This window comes from Coffea arabica, chromosome 4c (assembly GCF_036785885.1).
Source record: "Coffea arabica cultivar ET-39 chromosome 4c, Coffea Arabica ET-39 HiFi, whole genome shotgun sequence".
Classification (NCBI taxonomy): Eukaryota; Viridiplantae; Streptophyta; class Magnoliopsida; order Gentianales; family Rubiaceae; genus Coffea; species Coffea arabica.
In genome coordinates this window covers 34,232,284-34,249,431 of record NC_092316.1, presented here as the reverse complement: position 1 = coordinate 34,249,431, position 17,148 = coordinate 34,232,284, and positions in this window count along the sequence as shown.

Below are 17,148 nucleotides of genomic sequence, written 5' to 3'. Positions count from 1 at the left end.
AAATATGAATTGTCCATTTACATAGCAAATTAGGTATAATTTTTATTTCAGTTCAAGGGGAGATTTTAAGCATAACAAAAGGAGAAAGAAAACATTGGAAGATTTGAAAGTTGAATCAAAGATTTTACAGCAACCTGGTTAATATTCTTATTAGATAAGTTGTATCTTTGAAACTAATTCAGATGTGATTTAAATATATTAACAAGTGTTCGGAAAAGCACCTGTTAAAAAACCTCCATCTACAATATATGTTTTTTGCCATATGATTGCTCAAGTTTAACAAAATTTGGCCGTCTAAATTGTGATTTGTTTTGTAAATTATGCACAACTTATTAATACCCAATCCGGTATATAAGAATGTCAAACACGGTGAACCAGAGACACGTGCAAATTGACAATCAGGGAGAGGCAGTTCAGAATTGATTCATTATACTTGTTGACCAGTTCTTCTCAATCTCAATCATTTCCTACTTACAACGTGTAATAGAATTTTATCCATATGTCAAAAATAAATTAACTTTGATGGCTAAATTGCCCACCCAATCTCTAATGCACTAACAATCTTTCATTTACTAGTATTTCTTTCTTTTTTTTTTTAAATATATACAAGTATACAAAGAATCTAACCATACTTTGCTCCAAAAGATGTGCTTAACTGGAGAACAAAATAGAAAAAAGGAGACCATAAAAAAATAATTGGAAAAAAGGAGGACACGATCCATCTAGTTTAACCATACCATATCTACTCACAAGTTATAGGATTAAATGTATTTAGCTCCATGAAGCTTACCCCGAGTTGCACTTCACTTTTTGAATTTCTTTTATAAACATTTCACCCTGTGCTTGAAGTGTTAGGATAAAAGTGTCCTTCTATATTATTTATTTTTTCATTTCTCTTTTTCTTTCTTTCTTTCCTTTTCTACTTTTTCCTTTTGATTTTTTAAATTTTTCTCTCTTTGCTTTTATGGTTAGCAAATCTTTTCTATTTGATATTTTTTGTGTATTACTTTTAATTTGTTTGTACTTATTTTTGTATTCTATTATATCTTTTTGTGTTTAACTTCAAATTAATATTAATCACAAACTTTCTGTTATAACAAAGTATATATTAGATGTGTCCATAGTATATCTCGTATAGTATTTAAATTATTTAAATATATCTAATAGTTTAGAGCATAGGTTAATCAATTATAATATTAAAACAAACAAAAAACAATATCATAATAAAAATTGTTTGATCAACTATACATAGTAAATAAGAAATAAATAAAAGTACTAGTTTTTCAATTATTTAATATACACATTTAAATATTAAGTAATTATAAGTTCTAGCTTGTTTATAAATGTATTAAATAGTCCAGTTGATGGATTACATATGCCTTTTATTATGACAAGCATATAGCATTTTTACATGCCGTACAGTTTGTCATGAATTACCTAATGATATAATCAAATAAATAAAGAAATTGCAACAAGAATGAAATTCTGTATAGAAGAAAATTCAATATTATTATAAGCATATAGTTAGTAATACTAATAGGAAAGGGACAAAAATAGTGGCATGAGAGAAGGGTAAAAAACAAAAAAAAAATTAAAGTAGCAGAGAGAGAGAGAGAGGGAATGAATAAATAAGGAGAACAGTAAAATAATGTGCCAAGGATACTTGTTTCCAAATAAATAAAAAAGGAGATTAAGAGCATATAAAAGAAGTTAAAGCAGGTACAGTGTAATGTGTGGCAAAGTTTAGGGGGCTTTAGAACATTAATAAATAAGGAGAAAAGTAAAATAGTGTGATAAAGATACTTTTATCCAAATAAATCAAAAAAGGAATTAAGTGCCTATAAAAGAAGTTAAAGGGTGGTAAAGTGTAATGGATGGCAAAGTTTGGGGGCCTTTTGTACACTTAACCCTAAAACATGTTAACATATTCACTGTTTTAATTTTTGAAGATTTTCTTCAGTTTTTTAAATCGAAACTTATTGCTCATAAAAATATATTATCTATACTATATGTGTTTTTTAGCTGGCTTACTAAATCATAAGTATTTCAATTATATAGAAAAAACTTTTTGTACTTATAACCAATAATGAAAAGTTTTTCTTCTTCTATTTCTTTTGGAGCATGGATCCACTTTTCGTAAAAGATTATGCATTCGCATTTATGTCTCCCAAGGGAAGGCAAAAGGATTGTACTTCCCAAAAGTTCCCTCAGCCCCCAGCAGATTTAGTCAATTCAATATTACCGCCAACATAAAGGGTCCATATAAAGATAGATCCAACAAATGTTCTCCAGTTTGTTTTGAGCACTCTTGTGAAACTTTACTTAAATTCTATGCAAATTCTTTTGTTTTCTTTCTGTAATTATGTTGATTAGAATATTTGGTGGCCTTTTTTTACTTCTAGATCTCCTTATCATTTTTTCTCTAACTGGTTCCACCGAGGACTCATTAAAAGATGTTTTTTTATAATTTTTTTGAAAAATTAAAGTTAAATGGAAAAAGGTGTTTGGCGGCGGAAAAGAAATATTATGCATGTTTGTCCATTCGCATGATAATTTTGGTGTAAATCAAAAATCCCTTTTTTAATAAATGTTTTCATTCTTTCCTCGTTTACTTTGTTATTTTGGGGATATGTCAAAATTCTGCCAAATTCTTCTGCTTTTGTCATATGTGAGTCAAGATGTCACTGGTCTAAAACAAATTTTATTGGCTCACACCATTCTTTTGCATTCTCATGTATGGGTCAATATGTCACTGATTTCTCATATGTAGTGTACTATGAATTTTTTTTAGCTGAAATTTGGTTCAGTATTTCTCAAGAAACTGTATCTTAATAATTTGGACCACTGAGACCCTAATAATCTTTGTTCTTTTATTCCCCTTCTTTATGGAATTCTCTGATATAAATTAAACAAATTACAAACTTTATCCAAAGAAGCTGTTATAAATGTATTTAGTTTGTTTCTTCAATGGGCAAAAAGAAACATGCATTTAGTAGGATTGGAAACCCTAATGTCCACGCAAGAAGAGTCGTATTTATATTGTTCAAATAAGGACAAATATTTGGATTCAACACTTTTTTCTACAAGAAAAATTCGCTAATTTCACCATTGGATGAAGGAATCTATTCTCAAGTTGAAGATTATGTATAGTACCAAAGTCAATATTTTCTTCAATCCATTGCTTTGCAACGAAGATTGGAAGTCAAAATTTCATGTTGATTAACCCAAATGGAGCAATTGCTAATACCCGCTAGAATAGACATAATGAATTCCAAACATTTGTCCATTTTTCAATGTTGATTTGCACAAGTGGTGCATTGTGTATGTTTTGATTTTAATAACATAAAAAAAGATCAATTGTCTGTGCAATGTAGTGGCAGACCTAGTATGTGGACACCGAATACGGGGCAGGAGCGGTCGTCAGGCCGACCGCTCCTGAACGGTCTCCTCACAAGACCCAAATGTGAGGCGAGAAATATTCCACGTCAGGAAGCATTCAACAGGCCCCAAAAACGATGCCGTTCCAAACAAAAAAATGTTTAGCCAAAACGGGAACATGACGGACCAAATGGAAGAGTTTCAATTTTGAAAATCAAGTTGAAAATTTGAATCAGCCGCACAAAACAAAACTGAGGGAAGAGAGGAGGCATCCTGCTAAAAGTAACAATTGACAGAAAAGTAGGTGGAGAGAGCTGGGGTATGGTGTTGAGTGAATAAGGAAGAAAGTAAACAAAAAAGTGGAGAGCCGTACAAAACAAAACTAAGGGAAGAGAGGAGGCATCCTGTTGAAGGCAGTAAATTGACAGAAAAGTGGGTGGAGCGAGCCGGGGTATGGTGTTGAGTGAATAAGGAAGAAAGCAAATAGAAAAGTAGAGAGTCGCACAAAACAAAGCTGAGGGAAGAGAGGTGGCATCTTGCTGAAAGTAGCAATTGACAGAAAAGTGGGTGGAGAGAGCTGGGGTATGATGTTGAGTGAATAAGGAAGAAAGCAAACAGTGCAGTGAGAGTGTTGTATGCATTTTGAAGCTAGGTATGAGAGTGTTGTATCCTTTTTGAATGTGTGCAAGGCAGGAGGCAAGGTAGAAGCGAACAGAGGAAATTCATCATCTCATGAAGCCAGATTTTGTCGTGCAACTTAATAGCAGAAGCAACTGCGCTCTCTGAATTCGGTGAAACATAAAGCATATGGTTAAGACCAAGGTAACGTGATTGAATATAGTGTGTTAAATGAGTAATATGTAGTTGGTCCATGCTCATCATACAATCTTAGTTTGCCCCTCTCCTGACCATGCAATGTGTATAAAATGGAGGCGTAGGGTTGATTGAGGTGAAGTAGAGGAAAAGACATATATGTGAATAATAAAAGGATGTACCTGGTGTTGTAAGTTAATTATATGATGTAAAAAATATATTACAATGAGTAGAAAATACTTGTTTGGTCCTTAAAACGTAGAAATAGTAGAAAATGCCCAGTTGGCTTAGGCGGTTGTCATTAATGAATGACATAAGGTCCAGTGAATTAAAGAATGTAGAACCTAAATATAATCAGCAGAGTGGATATACATACAATTAAAATAGACTTACATCGTGTGACCAATACATTACAATCCGTATAACTTAGTGTACATAGAGTTCTATTAGTACATAGATAATGCCGTTATCTTAGAGTAAAAGTAAGGTGATGTGATTCATTAATCGTATTGATAGGCATAATAATAGGATTTGGTATATGAGTAATATGTGATTCATGACACATTCTAAATGGTAATATACATTCATCTTGTCGTTTATGTATATACAATTCATGAAATGTTGCAAATTATGGTGTTTGATGCATAATTGATAGAAGCAGAAGTAATGGATTGCAGCAAATTGACAGAAGATAAGATCCCTGAGTTAGGAATGGAGTTCAACAGTAAAGAGGACGCTTACAAGTTTTACAACAAATATGCCTTTAAAATGAGTTTTAGTGTACGCAAAGACTATCTGAATAAAAACAAAGATGGCGTGATCACGTCTAGGAGATATAGTTGCTGCAAGAAATGTGTGAAGCGCAAATACGAAGGTGATGCGATGTCAAAGAGGACACGAGCGCCGACGAAAACGGGGTATGAAACTAAAATGATTATCGCGTTACTTAGAGGGACAATGAAGTACCGTGTGCATAACCTTGTCTTAGAACATAACCATGAGTTGCACATTGCTCAATGTTCGCACATGATGCCATCACAAAGAAAAGTGAGCGAGGTTCAAGGATTCCAACCTGAAATAAGCAAGGATACTGGATTTTCATTGAAACAGAGCCATGAGCTTATGGGAAAGGAGACAGATTTTGGATGAGTAATGTGGGATATACACGGGATGGTAAATATTTATGCTACAACAATGTTATCGTTATACAGTTAACTAATCCATAAGTACCATTCACTATAAAATAACATTATTGTCGCGTCAATAATACAGGTTTCAGAATCGGAGTCGACATCGATTTCATTTTATGAACATATGTTTATGGGATATCGTTCATCAACTGACTCAGTTTCGGTTAGTATAAAATGGGCATGACTTTAACTTTTATTTAGATGTTTCTTACAGTACAATTAGTTATGATGATGTTACATTGTGTGATGATTTTGTTACAGCTGACATCCCTCCTGATATACCCTTTTTGTCCGTTTTATACAATTATTTGGTCCATACAAAACTCATAGAAGCATTCAATGACCCAGTCAGTGAATGACCCTCCAAACGTTGTTGCTCCCGAAATCAAGGAAAGTTCAACGGTATATATATATTTAGTAGATAAGATTTGATTCTTTTTTCGTATCGTAGAACTATTTTTTCTTTAATTGTAATGATGGGCACCTGAACGCTATCGAAGCATGCATATTTTGTAGTTAACATGTAATGCTTTAATGACATATTGTTTTGTATTATCTGAAGGTTCACAGATTGGCTAATCAGGAGCCTCATGGAAGTATCCCTATAGAATGGATGCACTCCAAATTTTCTATATTTTCTAACCATAACTCTGTCAGAGATATTTTAATGATCTGAAATATCATTTTTGTTATAATGTCTAGTCCAATTGAGCTTTGTAACTGAGCAATATAGGCATTGCTAATGAGTTGTTGACAGTTGAATAGTTATATTATACAATGTATGCGGAGCGTGCAGCAATTTTAGAACACTGCGATAATGATGCATATCATGTATTTTCACCATCACCCCAGGTGACAAGCTTTTATCATTACCCCACATATTTATGGTGTTTTGTTAATTGGATACTTCGACAGCGTATATCATTAACCGTATGTTTCATTAACTGTATTGGCTGATTTGCCATCGTTACGCATTATAGGAAAGAAATAACACCCAGGGATTGCTACTAACTGTTGATGTCAACTCCTCTCAGTTGCAGGTTGATCAATGATATGTATCTATAATTTTTATGAATACAAAATAAATGATTGTTCCAAACAATTGAGTGCTTGTACAAGCACCTTGTTATGTTCGTCTATGTTAAAACTTAGACATGTGGTTTACAATTGTATTAACGATGAATACAGATAGTATTACAGGCACTTCAATGGGTATTACTCCTTTAGTACGGAAATGAAGTTATAAATGGCATCTCGGATTGGTTCCATACGACCACATGCCAAGTAACCGTTTCGCAAAAGAACATGATACTTCGTTGGAACAACTAATTTGAAAGTGGGGTAACTAATATTTAAAATACAATAAATAATCATAACGAGATGTACAGATTGAGTTACAATGAGTTAGGTGTATGTTACAATTCATTACAACTAATGAATTAGCAATCGGCAGCTTTTTGTCTTCTCTAGTTAAAACTAGTGATATTACAACTAGTAATTTTACAACTAATGATATTCCACGATGTTACAACGAGTGATACTATAATTAGTTAACGTCCGATGAACCTTTCCTCTTCTCTTGTTTGTGCAATTGCTCTTAGCACAAATAATAATTCCCTTCCCTTCCCCCCGACACATTAAATTTCTTAGACACTTTATTAAATGTTCTAGTAATTTGCAGTTAGGGTTGTTTCAAACACTTAATTAATTTTCATTGTTGTAACTAAGAACGAACAAAGCTATAAGTAAGAACGCACGAATTGTAACTAGATATGCACTTTGGTGTTGACCATCATAGTGAGTTGTTGTTGTTCCACTATGAAATATGAAGTTCGTGTATTAAGGTAACCATACAATCTCGTTAAGCTTAATAAACATAATATTTGGAAGTAGCAAGGTGATTATGTTACAAGGCTCCGATGTTACAATCTCATATGCAGCTACATTTTTATCATACAAGCTTACTATCACATGTGCTGGTAGAATGTACTCGGCTGATCGTAGAACGGTGCTCTTATTTGTTGCACGTGTAGACTTACTTTATCTCAATGTCAAGGCCTCCTAAAAAGCGAAGAACATGCATTTCATATGATTTCATATCTATCGTTGTGTAACAAATTGTAAATCAATTTGTAATAGTTTTCAAACACATTGTAACTAACAGTCTTCAAATACCACTGTATTAATTTTCGAACACATTTTAACACTCCATTAACTATTTTGTAATAGTCTTCAAATACACTGTAACTTACCAATAACTATTTTGTAACACTCTTTAAACACACTGTAACTAACAGTTATAATAATAGTTTTGTATTAATTTTCAAACACTGTAACACTACAATAACTATTTTGTAACACTTTTCAAACACATCGTAATTTTCCAATAACTATTTTGTAATACTCTTCAAACACACTATAACTAACAGTCTTCAAACAGTTTTGTAACACTCTTCAAATACAGTGTAACTTTTCAATAACTATTTTGTAACATAATTTCAAACACACTGCAACTAACAGTCTTTAAACAGTTTTGTATTAATTTTCAAACACTGTAACTTTCCAATAACTATTTTGTAACACTCTTCAAACACACTGTAAAAAAACGAGCACTAATTTGTAACTATCTTCATACACACTGTAACTGCTATTATTCAAACAGTTTTAAATGAAATCACATGTGATTATTATCGATTTAAATGAAGTTTGTCTAGTTTGTACTTTATGCAGCAAACAAATTGGTGTGTTATGACATCCCTCCCTACAAGTTTTTTATCATGACTAAGAAATGAAATTATATTCTATATAGGTATCATCATTATGGTATAAACACAGTAAACGTATGTGTCTACCTTTTACAGTCATGTTACTTAAATTACAATATTATGAATAATACAGCAGTACCAACCTTTCCTCTTTCGACCATATGACCGCAATCTATGTGGTGTTTCTGGGTCATGCAGCTGTGACATCGATGCACTCCCAATCAAAGATGGTTGCACCGTAGATTGACTTTCTTCGACAGGTTGTGACATTTGCCCTCGAAAGGTGGTTGCACTCCCAATCACTTCACTTGGTATGTCTCCCTCAACAGTATGTACCATCTTAGAAATCCATGTCTTATTTAATTTCCACTCAGCCACTGTTATGTAATAAAACCTACACCAACTTCATGCACAATAACCATAACAATCCCTAACCCATGCATGCAATTTTGCAAGCACTTGGTGTGCAAAATTTTCAATACCTTTCTTTCCCCGTGTTGGTAATTATAATATCTATTATGTGCAATCGAAGGTTCCAGTGTATTAGCTATTTTCCACTGTATTAAACAATTACTTCAACCAAAACTACAACAAGTATAATCAGCCCATTTGTTCACAACGATGTATACAGCAAAAGATAACTACAAGTCAAATTAATCCACAATTTATCTGATACCATTAATGTTTTCTTACCTATGTTTCTTCTGCTTTATCTCTTCTCCGGATCTCCCTACCTTGTACTCCACAATTCCCGTTCACCTTCTCAAGTCTTTTGATATTTGAGTGCCAATCCTAAACTCTCTCCTTCTGCCACTACTTATTGCTTCTCCTCGCTGTGATTTTCCTTCGCAGCCACTCTATTTCTACTACTTCTTGCTATTCCTTGTATAATTCTGCAACGCTGTTTTCCTTTTGCTTTTCTTTCTTGCTCTGTTTTGTAGAATTTTGCATTAATGAATATGGGCAATTATTTTGGAGGAAGTGTGACTTAACTTTTCGTTTTGAGGATTCATTTGGGCGGTAACGGACCAGCGCTTCATGAAACGGTCCGTCAACTCTTTTTCTTTTTGTTTATTCCGTTTCTCCTCAATTGAAGGCTTCCTGACGTGGAATATTTCTCGCCTCACATTTGGGTCTTGTGAGGAGACCGTTCAGGAGCGGTCGGCCTGACGACCGCTCCTGCCCCGTATCCGTGGACACCGGAGCAGGTCCCCCACTGCCTCTTTAAAATTTAACTATTACCACTATAATTTTCAAAAGATTTTATTTTTACTCTCATTAACTTGTTCAGAAGTAAAAATATAAATATAGATAGTTTTGTAATCTAATTGAAATAGAGTATTAAAGAATCCAAAAAATCTCTTCCATTATTCATTTAGTACCATTAGAACTTCTTGTGGTTAATTGCTCACTAATTGAACAATTTATAGAGACTTTTTTTAGTGAAACAAAATGTAGATTATGCTATTTAATTGTCCTCTTGATCTCCATCTAATGCACAAAACAGTAACTCTCCTCTGTCTCTCACCGATTCTTCTTCCTCATCCTTAGTTCATCTCCATCACCACTCACCTTTTCGTTTGAGTGATGAACAAGAATATTATAAAATGCAAAACATAAAAGAAATAAAGCTCAAGCAATTGTAAATGTTTTGCGTAGTGTTCCACAAACGCGATTGTTTTATTAATGCATACAAGTATATTTATAGAGAAAGAGAGAATTTTTGTATGCCATTTTTTTGTCATTGAATATTTTTGTTATGCCCTATTTTAGAAAAAATTATGGAAGAAATTCTAATGTTGATTTTGCCCACAATGGAAAATTATTCCTAGCTCTGGCACGGATGTAGTGTATTATGCGTAACCATAATTCAAATAAAAAAAAAAACATCGACAGTCCAAAACAATGAAAGATAGCCCGGATGAAAGAAGGGAAGGGTCAGCGGAAATTAATCACCTAAGTTTTATTCCAATTGTAGGGTGCTAAATGACCTCTCAAGTCCTCAGAAACTATTCATTTGTCTTTCAAATTTATTTTTTTTTTCAGCGAGGGAAAGGTGGAATTTAAAAAATAGTGAGGGTAAGGAGAGTTTAAACTAGGACCTCTAAATCTTAAAATCTTAACCCTAGCCACACTAGATCGATCTTCTCCGCTATCTTTCAAATTTCTCTCTTCACATTTTTACTGTTGAAGAGATTTAAATTATGATTTTACTTGTACAAGGTTCAATATAATTCCTCAATGACCACGGGTGTCATAGAACTTCACATCCACCTCGTATATTACATGGATTACTACAAAATTATGATTTCCCTTTTTTTTTTTGTTACTTGTGGTATAAAATCCTTTTGTATTAGGTAATTATGAAATATATACTCCTAAATTTACTACCTACCAAGGGCATCTGTGACAACGTAAGATTTAAGTATTAATAATACTAATCTCCTCTTGATATTTCTATTCCTTATACTCTATAAGAATGAATTTTAGTCAAACTCATCTTTAAATTTTAACCGCGTGATAGGAGATTATTTTTGCCTTTTGAGGTGGTGGTTGATAGGTTGTAAAGTTACGAGCACAAGTGACGGAAGCCTGTGACTTTGTTAAGTTGACTGTGTTATCTTTCTTATGGTGTGAACATGTTAATGAATTATTATCTGATTAATATATGAAATAGGGAGAAGTACGGGTTAACGAGAAGTACGGGTTAATACATGTTAGATACATGTTAATGAGAAGTACGGGTTAGATAGCAGAGAGGAAAGAAGTGTAAGTGAAAGGTCTCGGGTTCGAGACCTCCCACTTATATATATAAAAAAAAAAGATTAATATCCTAAATAGCCTTTCACCTCGTGGTTAACTAGGTTCTAGAAGTTGGTTTGTGGGTTGGTAATTAAACTTGTATTAATGCTTCTCACCCTTTGATTGTCTTTTGACTAACGTTATGATCATTACTGGAGCCTCTACGAGTATCACGACGGTTCTTCTTCCTCCTTTGTTTCCTTTTTAAGCATTGCATCATAGCAGTTAGTTTTGACTTTGGTTGTTTGTCATCCCTTATTTGCAGGTATGAATTTTTTTTTTTTGGTAAAAATCACCCTATCTCTTGTTTTATGTATATTTTTTTAATATGATTTAGGAAAGTTCTGACTGTTGCAAAGCCGTGTGATCATAAATATGATTTCTCCTATGATTAATATGTTCAATGTGGTAGTTTTTCGATGGCTTTTTGCAATAATAATTTTTGCTTTTTGCCTTTAGTTCAGTTTTTTTTCTAGATATGTTTCTCCTTTTAGTTTTCACTAATCTTCTAAACACCCATCCCCATATTTTCTGCTACTTTAATTATATGAAAGTTTGTTTATTGATTTGGATTACCATCAATTTCATGCTCTATCACGATAACTTTGATGATAGGTGACTAATATATTTGGTTTCATGATTTGTCATATAAGTCAAAAAAGTTATTCAAGAGTGGCAACGAGTCAAAGTATTTTTCAAATGCAAAAAGTTATACAGAACATGATACTTCATCCCTTTTTTAAAATAATCTACTTTTAGTTATTAATTAATCAATTATAATATACAAACTTGGTATATTACTAACAAATGTGTGAAATTAGATCTTCATTACATGTAAGCTTGTTTAATATTCTGTATGATAGGATAATATTGTGATAAAACTTTGTTTACTGCAATTTTGGTAATGGTTGCATGAGTGTGATTTTGTTCCTCATTTTCTGTTGCTTTGTTTTATAAAACTTTGCATAAGAATTTTCGTGCTTACTAATTTCATTTTCTTATTTTGTTATTTAGATAATTACTTAGGGTGATTTTTGTATTAGTTCTATTTATAGCATAGTCTTTTAAATTATATTTCTTCCTTGCATTCCCTCCCCCCCGGGGTCTTCCTATGAGTTTCTCTTTTCTCGCAAACAAATTGAAGCGTCACATTTGCAAATCTTTGCTTTTAGAATTTTCTCTTTTGACTTGGAATGTTTTGATAAAGATACACCATTTGGCTGCTGATGTTGAGTTCTCTATAATTTGTTTTGTAACTTATATAGTGATGTTGATTAATGATTTAGATCATTCGTCTACATTATGCAAGATTTGAGAACTGTCTACATTGGATCACCTGTTAATTGCATTATGTCTAATTTATAATGAACCTGGCAAAAAACAAAAGTAAGAAAATCAAGCAGCGAGTGCTGGACATGACAAATATTGGAAACATAAGTGAATAGTTTTGGGTGATATTTTTGTGTATGTATGCTCGTGCTTATGATGCCAGTGCCATGTATGTGCAAGTTGACATTAAATGTTGTTTACAAAAATGAATTAAACTTTACTTGTCATTCACAGAGGCAGGAATGTGCAAGTCTAATTGCATTGCTATTATTTATTATACTATTTCAAATATTTAAGTTAAACTTTGTAAATGATCAACTTTATTCTAATTTTCCTTAACTAAGTTATATTATGCTAAAGAAGTTGTTAAAGTCCCCATTATTCTGTAGAATATCACACGATAAAATCATCATACTTTAATTCCTATACTATAAAACATCAAATAATAATAATTGACTATCTTTAACGATAGGCACCAAACTCCCATCCGTGGCTTGGACTCTTCATGGTTGAAGAAAAGGGGAAAGTTCTTTTACTAGCATTTGTTTTTCTTTTCATGGTTGAATTTATAGTTAGAAAAAATAATAGTTTAGAATTGTTGAATGACAAAAACCAAAGTTAAGGGGCAGTAACCTGGTAAATGTTTAAGGGTTAATCTCAATGGATGTGTGGCAAATTATCCTCTTTTTAAAAAAAAAAATTGGGGTTGACCGTTGACACATGCAATTTTTAGGAGTGGCAATCGGGTCGGGTTGAGACTCAGATATTCTGGGCAACACGTCAACCTGAACACAATCCGAAAATTTAAATGGGTTAACTTTCTTGATTCAAATATGACTTGTTAATTTCACGACTTATCCGAACCCGATCTGAATAACCTCTTTGCTTAATTTTCTTTTTATTTTTTTAACCTTCTCACTTTGGTAGTGTAGTGGATTTTTTTTTAATAATGGAGTTTCCATAAGAATATAGAAAATTGCAGTCCAATCTTGTAGTAATTTTTTGATCTTTCATTTTGTACAAAAACAAAACTACAACACTTTTACAAATAAAATACCTTATTTTCACATAATATTTATGATTCTATTCTCGTAATACTACTTTATAGCCTTAATTAGTTTTCTTTTTATTTACTTCATGCCTCTAATTTATTAATTAAATTATAAAATTACATATTAAACGAGTCAGATGGATCAAACGGATCAACCCGTGTTGACCTGAATTGGACTTGTTTACATAGCAGATCATTTGGGTCTAATTTGAATTTGACTCGAACCTGTAAATAGTAGATCCACATCCGCTAATTTCGTGTTAGATGTGAATCGTGTTTTCAAGTCGTGTCGAAAATTGACTTTCCTAGCGTTTTTGCAAGTGCTTGTTTGTATGTTGCTTTTTCCTAAACATAGTAGCCGTCAATATGGTACCGGCCTCACCCATTTAGCAATTAATGGCGCATTAATACCTTCAAATGTAAATCCTTTCTTCTCTTCCTTTAATTTTGGGCTTCTAGCCTTGTAACACATTGATATCAAATTTCAAATTAATTACTCCCTCGGTCCTAATTATTTGTCATGACATAAGTAACCTTGTAACTTTCATATTCAATTTTGAAATTGAATATGAAAGTTAGAGATCATGTTATCAAGTTACCTCTTACAGTAACAAACTTTCAATTTTGTAAATTTAATCAAATATGATTAACACATTGAAAAATTTTGTACACAATTTCTCTTGTTTTACTTTTCCAAATCCTGGTCCGAAAGGGCTCATAAGTCGTGATTTTTTTAATTTTGTTTTCCATGTCCACATTCTTGCTAATTTTATTTTTCTTGTATTTTTTGTTTGTCAATTTATCTTGGACAGTAGGCCTATTTGGCAAAAGAAGAAGAATTCACATGTAACATTAAACTATACGTAGGCTTTAGCACTTTAACTTCTTGTTTCTTGTGAAAAACCACATGACAAGATCATGATGTTCTCATGATATGTCTTATCTTTAATTTATTGAATCCAACATCTGTTTGGAAAGTAGCATGTGGCTATGGTCAAAGAGGCATTTAGTCTCTTTGTACAATCAACAATGACACCTTCCTTAACAAAAACAATTCTACTAAACGTTTATGCTTTAATCGAGCCATCAGCTTATTGCTTCAGACCCATACTCCAAGTCTCCAACTAATCTAGTTATATGTCCGTGTGTGTGTGTGTGTGGTGATTCACCTTAATAATGATAGACCCAAAAAACCATTTTTATTTTTTTTTATTTATTTTCTTTTTCATGCAGATACTGTAACTTGTTAGGTCTTACTTATTGGTTGCCTAGTTAAATGTTAAACTTTTAAGCTAATTAGGATTTAATTTCGCCCTTAACGACCTTTTTTTGGAGGCAGGCTCCTTCAGAATCGATAATCAATCCTATTTCTAATAGGGACAGTTGACAATTGAATCCGATTTTGACCATTTTCATATTCGTAATAGTGCGACAAGAAGGACCGGTTCCAAGTTGTTCAAGAATAGTGGCCAATTGTGAAAGTTTTCTTCTTCTGAAACAAAATTGAGCAATTTTATCAATTTGACAAAGGACAATCGTTTAAGCTACTTGAAGACTTAGGCGAAGCAACAGAAAAGAAATGAACTTGGAAAGGGGACTGTCTTTTGAATGGGCAAAGCATCAAGCAAAAATCAAATCAGAAACTAGGCTGCAAATGAAAGATCGGTTAATAAACGATCCTAGCGCAGATATTTAAGTAATTAATTAGTGAGCTGATTAAAGTTAATCGAGGTTTGCATGTATTAAATTTTTTAACTTTCTTTTTGTTGTGTGCTGATAGTTAGACAATCAACATTTGAAAAATATAATTTTACCTTATTATTTAAGGGTTGAACTTGATTTTTAGGTAGGTTTAGAGATAAGCATGCTGGATCTCTTTAAAACCTTACCATCTTTGGCTTAACCCATATTGCGATCACTTGGCACACATCTAAACATACCTTTTCACTGTAAGTTTTGTTGAATGGGAAAAATAACAAGAGTCGTGCTTAGATTAGTTAGGACCTAATTCACATTCTTCCTACATCCTCACCTTTCGAAGCATTCAAACCTTCTACCATCATGATAAAACTTGTACAATTAATGAGTGTATTTAGGTGGCAATAATGTGAATTATATAGCCTCCCTAAAATGAAATCTTGATTGTACATATATAGTTATATATACCGGGTTATATACGCGTGTTGGGTCTTTTTTTTACAACATGCAATTAAAATTCTGAACACAAAAAAAATAGGAAAAGTCAGAGAAATTGTACGTGTAGGTGGGAAGACAAAGAGGAATGATCAAAGGGTGGGATGACCATATATCACATGCATAAAGGTGGGGGAAGCACATGTGGGTTCTTGAATGAAGTTGTACTCTATTTTCTATTAGGCAATAACAAACAACTAACCATCCCAATCATCTTAGCCCATGTTACAAGGAAACAACATAACTCGTCCATCCACTCCTGTGCTTGATTGCAACATCATGTCCTATTTCCCTGCTCTATAACTCACCCCACAAGAATCATACTCTGTAAAGTGACACATCATGAATGATTGTGTGATTATTAGCAGTCAGCGACAAACAAGAAAGTTATCCAACAAATTTTGTGCCTTTCTTAGTGAGAATGGTGCATGGGATGGCCTTTTTATTTTTAGAATATGTGGAAGAATTTTGCTTGGTCCTAGAACTTGTAGGATTAAAGGAAAAATCATGAATTCAAAACCCGCTAGCCTTTATAAATATAATTGTAGCTGGAGTATATTTTGTACAAGAATTTCTGTATATAACAAATGATTTTTTTGTCCATAGATAACAGTAATTTTTAATGCCTTTCATAACAAGTGGTTCAACATTATGCCTTTTTTTTTTTAAAATGGAATTTATTTCATTTGATTACTCATGCCTATTCCAAAGCATTATTATTTTTAGGATCTGGATCCGTTATTCATTCAATGGAAACAATTGTTGGATATTCTCCTTATAAAAGTCAAAATATGGTTCTTATGGGAGGTTTAACAAAGCATATACCAATTACCAAAAATACTTTTTTATTAGGTACACTTTCTCTTTGTGGTATTCCACCCTTGGCTTGTTTTTGGTCCAAAGATGAAATTCTTAATGATAGTTGGTTGTATTCAACGATTTTCGCAATAATAGCTTGGGCTACCGCGGGATTAACCGCATTTTATATTTTTCGGATATATTTACTTACTTTTGAAGGGCATTTAAGTGTTCATTTTCAAAATTACATTGGTAAAGAAAAAGTATTTTTCTATTCAATATCTCTATGGGGTAGGGGAGCTTCGAAAAAAATTAACAACAATTTTTCTTTATCAACAATGAATAATATTGAAAGTTCTTCTTTTTTGAAAAAAAAGACATATCCAATTGCTGAAAATGTTCGAATCACTACTTTTTTTTAAAAAAAAAAAAAGTATTTTTGCCTGTTTATCTATATTCCTTTTTAAAATTTGCTAAATTCCAAATGGTGCTGATATCAACAAACACTTAATTACCAATTTTTTTTGCTCTGTCATTAAATCAAGGGCCATTACAATTACTTGAGCCAATTACTCATAAATCTTATTGCTTTTCTATATCATGATTACGATAAACAACTAGAAATCTCCAGGATTTTGCTTCGATGGAACTTCATATCGTATCTAATATTTCAGTTCCTATTCTTTTTCTACTTTTTTTTGGTGGGGGGCTTTTTTTTTTTGGAAGAGGGATTGGGGTTGCGGTGGTGGTTTGGCAGACAACTGGGAAAGGGGACACTGAGGGACCAAGAAAGGGAAACTATGAGAAAACAATATAAATAATGGAGCAA